The 6,006-nt window shown below is 34.9% G+C and overlaps 1 pseudogene; it reads right to left on the bottom strand.

Annotated features, from left to right (window-relative positions):
- Positions 1-4,410: 4,410 nt before the first annotated feature.
- Positions 4,411-5,736, bottom strand: LOC125102972 (DDB1- and CUL4-associated factor 13-like; annotated as a pseudogene).
- Positions 5,737-6,006: the final 270 nt, after the last annotated feature.

Here is a 6,006-nt window from a genome sequence, read left to right as displayed (position 1 = left end):
AAAGTTAGCTTGTGTATTTAAGATTTTTCTAATTTTTTGGAAGAGGCTTGTATTGCAATGTACTTCCCTCTTAGGACCACCTTTGCTGTATTCCAAAGGTTTTGAACAGATGTGTTTTCATTCTCATTAGTTTCCATGAAGTTGCTAAATTCTTCTTTAATTTCCTGGGTGATCCGTTCATCAACAGGATGCTCTTTAACCTCCAAGTGTTTGAGTTCCTTCCAAATTTCCTCTTGTGATTGAGTTCATGTTTCAAAGCACTGTGGTCTGAAAAGATGCAAGGAATAATTTCAATCTTTTGGTTTTCAGTTAAGACCTGATTTGTGATCTGGTATGTGGTCTATTCTGGGAAAGTTCCTTGTGCACTCAAGAGGAATGACTATTCTGTTGTTTTAGAATGGAAAGTTCTGAATATATCTGTAAAGGCCATCTGGCCCAGTGTGTCCTTCAAAACCCTTGTTTCCTTGTTGATCTGCTTGGATGATCTGTCCATGGCTGTGAGTGAGGTGTTGAAGCCCCCTACTATTAATGTATCATTATCAATGTGTTTCTTTACTTTGGTTATTAATTGGTTTATATAATGAGCTACTCCCATGTTGGGAGCATAAATATTTATAATTGTTAGATCTTCTTGTTGGATAGACCATTTAAGTATGATATAGTGTCCCTCTTCATCTCTTACTACAGTCTTTGTTTTAAAATCTAATTTGTCTGATATGAGGATTGCAACCCCAGCTTTCTTTTGAGGTCCATTAGTGTGGTAAATAGTTCTTCACCCCACTTTCAGTCTGGAGATGTCTTTAGGTCTAAAATGAGTCTGTTGTAGACAACATATGGATGGATCATGCTTTTTTTTTTAATCAAATCTTTGTCTTTTTATTGGAGCATTTAGCCCATTTACATTCAGAGTAACTATTGGAAGATATGAATTTATTGCCATTATATTACCTGAAAAGCCCCTGTTTCTGCAAATTGTCTCTGTTTCTTTTTGGTTTATGTTACTCCTGGCCTCTCTCTTTACTTAATATTTCTTTCAGGGCTGGCTTGGTGGCCACATATTCTTTCAGTTTCTGTCTTCCCTGGAAGCTCTTTACCTCTCTTTCCATTCTGAATGACTGCCCTACTGGATAAAGTATTCTTGGCTGCATGTTTTTCTCATTTATTAGCCTTAATACATCTTGGCAGCTCTTTCTGGACTGCCAGGTTTCTATGGATGGGTCTGATGTTAGTCTGATGTTCCTCTCTCTATAGGTAAGGAGTCTCTTATCTCAAGCAGCTCCCACAATTCTCTTTTTCTCTAAAATTTTCAAGCTTCACTATTATATGTTGCGGTGTTGATCTGTTTTTATTGATTTTGGGAGGGGTCCTCTATGCCTTTTAGACATGAATGATTGTTTCCTTCTCCAGATTATTGTGATGTTTGTTTTTGTTTGTATAATCTGCACATATAAGTGAGATTATACTGTATTTGTATATAAGTGCCTTATTTGACTCAACATAATGTTCTCAAAGTTCATCCATGTTTTCATAAAGGCCAGATTTCCTTCTTTCTGACCACATAATAGTGCATGTTTATGTATGTGTATGTGTGTCTGTGTGTATCATAACGGATTTATCTGTTTATCTGTTGATAAACAATTAGGTTGTTCTAGTGTCTTGGCTTTTATAAATAATGCTCCTATGAACATGGGAGTATAGATATATTCTCAACATAGTGTTTGTTTCCTTCAGATATATTCCCAGAGGTAGAATTGCAAGATCATATAGTAGGTCCATTTTTTATTTTTTGAGGAACTTTCATATTGTTTTCCATAGTGGCTGTACCAATTTATAATCCTACCAACAGTGCACAAAATTCCTTTTTCTCCACATCCTCACCAGCATGTGATATCTAAGGTCTTTAATAATGGACATTCTAAGAGGCATGAGGTGATTGTGGTTTTGATTTGCATTTCCCTACTCATTAGTGATGTTGAACACCTTTGCATGTACCCTGTTGGCTATTCTGTATCTCCTTTGGGAAAATACCTATTCAGGTTCTTTGCCTATTTGTAAATTGCAATTATTTATTATAGTGCTATTGAATTGTATGTATTTGTAGATATTAACCCCCTGATCAGATATATGCCTTGCAAATATTTTCCCCATTCCATAAATTTTTTTTCGTTATTTCTTTTGCTGTACACCAGGTTTTTGGTTTGATGTAATTCCACTTGTTTATTATTTTGTTGCTTGTGCTTTGGATGTCATCAAAAAAATCATTTCCAAGACCTATGTTAAGGACCATTTTTTCCTGTTTTCGTCTAGGAGTTTTATGGCATCCTCTTTTATAATTTAAGTCTTTAATCCATTGTGAGTTAATTTTTATGAGTAGTATAAGGGTTTTGTTTAATTCTTTTAAATGTAAATACATAATTTTCCCAGCACTATTCAGAAGAAGCTGTCCTTTTCTATTGAGTGTTCTGGGCTCCCTTGTCAAATATTAGTTTACCATAGATGCATGGGCATATTTGTGGCTTCTCTATTCTCTTCCATTGGACAATATTTAATATTATGCTGTATTAAATACTATAAATATGTACTGTAGCCTGAAACCAGCTTTGTTCTTTCTCAGGATTCCTTTGGCTATTTGTGTCTTTTGTGATTCCATATACATTTTAGGATTTTTTTTTTCCACTTCTGTCAAAAAAAAAAAAAAAATCCCATTGGAATCCTGAGAGGGATTGCATTGACTAGAGATGGCTTTGGGTATTGTGCACATTTTAAGAAGATTAAATCTTCTAATCCATGAAAATAAATACCTCTTTATTTATGTCTTTGATTTTTTTTCATCAGTGTCTTCTTTTCAGAATAGAGCTCCTTCTACCTCCTTGGCTAAAATTATTCCTAAGTATTTTATTATTTTTTTATGCTATTGTAAATGGAATGTTTTCCTTTCTTTTTCAGAAAATTTATTGTTAGTACATTAACCCTATTGCTTTATTTAACTTATATGCAAATTTTGTTAGTTTTGTCATCCAATTTCAACTGAATTTGTTAGTCTAACAAATTTTGTGGGGATTAGGATATTTCATATATAAAATCATGTCATTTATAAATAGAGACTGTTTTACTTTTTCCTTTCCAATTCTGATGTCTTTTTTTCCCCCCCATTGTGGGAATGATCTAGCAAGGACTTCCAGTACTATACTGAATCAGAACGGTGAGAGTGAACACCCCTCTCTTGTTGTATTCTTTATGGGGGGGAAAAAAAAGGCTTTCATTTTTTCACCACTGAGTGTGATATTTGCTGTGGAATAGTTGTATATGGTTTTTATTATGTTGAGCTATGTTTCTTCTATATCTAATTTGTTAAGAACTTTTATCATAAGTGGTTTTGAATTTTATCAAGTGTTTTTTGTCTCTTGCAATAAATACATGAATTTCTCTTTCACTCTGTTAATGTGATATATCATGTTGATTTTGTGCACGTTGAAACATTCTTGTCTCTCAGAGATAAATCTCACTTGATCATAGTGAATGATCTTTTTAACATGCTGCTCAGGTAAGTAGTATTCACTATTGAATATTGGCCTGTAGTGTGCTTTATTTTTAATGCCCTTATCAGAGTAAAGCTGGTTTTGTAAAATTAGTTTGCAGGTTTTTCCTTCTGCATGATTTTTTGCAGGAGTTTGAAAAAGATTGGTGTTTATTCTTTGAATAGCAGATAAAATTCACCATTTTATTCTAGGCTCTTCTTCATTGGGAGATTTTTAATTACTGATTCCCTCTAATTACTATAAATGGTCTGTTCAGATTTTCTATTTTTTTTTCCTGATTCAGTCACAGAGGCTACATTTCTAAGAATTTTTTTTACAATGCTGAGAAAAGGATGTTTTATTATCTTAACTTGACCATAAATTATAATTATTATTTATAAAAGTTATATAAATGCAACTGATTATCTTTAAAGTCTCAAAGAGCCAAATACAAATAAGGCACAGAAAATTAAATGAGTTTTAAAAAGTTCTGACATATTTCTTCCACACATTATATGTAATCACCAGAAGAATCATTGCAATAATTACCCAAAGTGATACTAAAGGTAACAAAAGAGATGTTTGGTCATAAATGTAAATTCAAATGTACAGTGTATCTACAATAATAGATCAAAGTGTACCTGCAATTTCTAACAGTAATAAACATGTTAGTTGGCAATACTGTATTCTTCAATGAAATAAGCAGATCCAGGATAAAATGTTGGATAGTCTTATCAACGAGGCCACCTTTCAAGACCGTTTTTCAGGGTAGTGTTCTACATATGTAACGGAACGGTTTGTTATTATTCTAGAGCCAGTACTTTATTTGCAGAGTCTGCACATCAAAATATAACAAATAATCACACATCAGGATTGGTAGGAATACCAAGTATTATTTCACAACTGCCATTATGTGTTTCTTCTCTGACACAATTGCCATGATCCAGGCTTGCTATGTTTGAGACAATTCACCTCCTTTCATCAGCGAGCTTCCTTCATGACCTGCTGTCCCTGGATCTGGCTGTAGATAGATTTTAGTAGATGCCGGTGAAGAGCAATGCATTTTATAAGAGGATGATGTTGAAATTTCTCCTTCAACTTCTGGTTATACTCTTTGGCTGCTTTTTCTCGTGATGTAAGCACACCCAATTTCCCAGAAGCATTAGCTTTCCATAGACGTATGTTCATTTCATCAGATCCACACATAATATATTTGCTGTCAGAAGTCCATTTTACACAGATAACATGTTGCATTCTCTTTGTGTGATAGACTTCCCTGCTTCTACTTTTGTCCACAGAAAAGATACGAATAGATTTATCAAAACTAGCAGACACAAACTCTTTCCCAGTGGGAGAATAATCCACATCAAGCACCACAGACACATGATCCATATGTACCATTACAGGAGTGTCCAGCGCATGCATATCAGATGTGTACAAGTTGTAATCTTCATTTGCTGCAGTAAAAATGAAAGCTTTCATAGGGTTCCAACAAATTCTATTTGTTCTCATATCTAAGATGACCTTTTTCAGGGGAGTAGCTTGCCTCCTATCCTATAGTACTATATTCCTGTCAGAAGCACAACTTCCCAAGAGAAATGTCTCAATTGGGTTAAATTTAACACTACTTAAACTGTCGAATCCCCAGGTCATTGGGCCTTGTTCTTTGTTCATCCCAAATGTCTACTTGCTGTCCACATGTGGCAGAAACAGCTTCTTTCCAGTGATGATCAATTCCTGTACATGCTGTCTTTCCTAATATTGTATGCAATGTTTCTTCCTCTTTTCCATAGCCCAGTCCATACATTTATCCACTGCTTCACAGTTTTGTCATCACCAACAGTAAAAAAAGAAGTCCTACAAAAGCGAGTACATCTTCCTCATACAAAACCTTCATGAGCTCGTATTGTATGGATACATTTCTGTTTAGTCAAGTTCCAAATCCTAACCTCTCCATCACATGCCCCAGAAAGAACAGTAGCCAGGCTCTTTGGATGCTTTGCCGAACAACTGACTCCATCTCGGTGACCATCCAGAGAAGCAAGGAGCGGTTTTGCAAATACCCGTTCCAGTTTGGTAGCATTTAAAGCTCTTCCATATTCTTGTGGGACCTCAAAAGGATATAAGGTAGGATCATAGTTTTTTAGAACTCTTTGTAAGTCCCGCTTTGTTTTGTGGACATAGTTGTCCGGTTCTGGCTCAGCATCTTCACCTTCATTTTGGCTGCGAGTTGCCCCTGACGCCCCAAGCCTTTCCTCCGAGTTTGGGTTACCACCGCCTCCTCCACATTTCTAAGAATTTTTCCATTCCTTTTAGGTTGTCCAGTTTGTTGGCATACAGTTGTTCATAGTGGATTTTTATTTCAGTTGAATCAGTTATAATGTCTCCTGTTTCATTTTTAATTGCTAATTTTGGTCTTTTCTAGTTGTTTTCACTAACATTTTGTCATTCTGTTTATCCTTTCAAAAATCAACTGGTTAATTTTTAT

Source organism: Lutra lutra, chromosome 6 (assembly GCF_902655055.1).
Source record: "Lutra lutra chromosome 6, mLutLut1.2, whole genome shotgun sequence".
Taxonomy (NCBI): Eukaryota; Metazoa; Chordata; class Mammalia; order Carnivora; family Mustelidae; genus Lutra; species Lutra lutra.
Note: the sequence above shows the minus strand (reverse complement) of the source record. Positions and strands in the feature narration are given on the sequence as shown.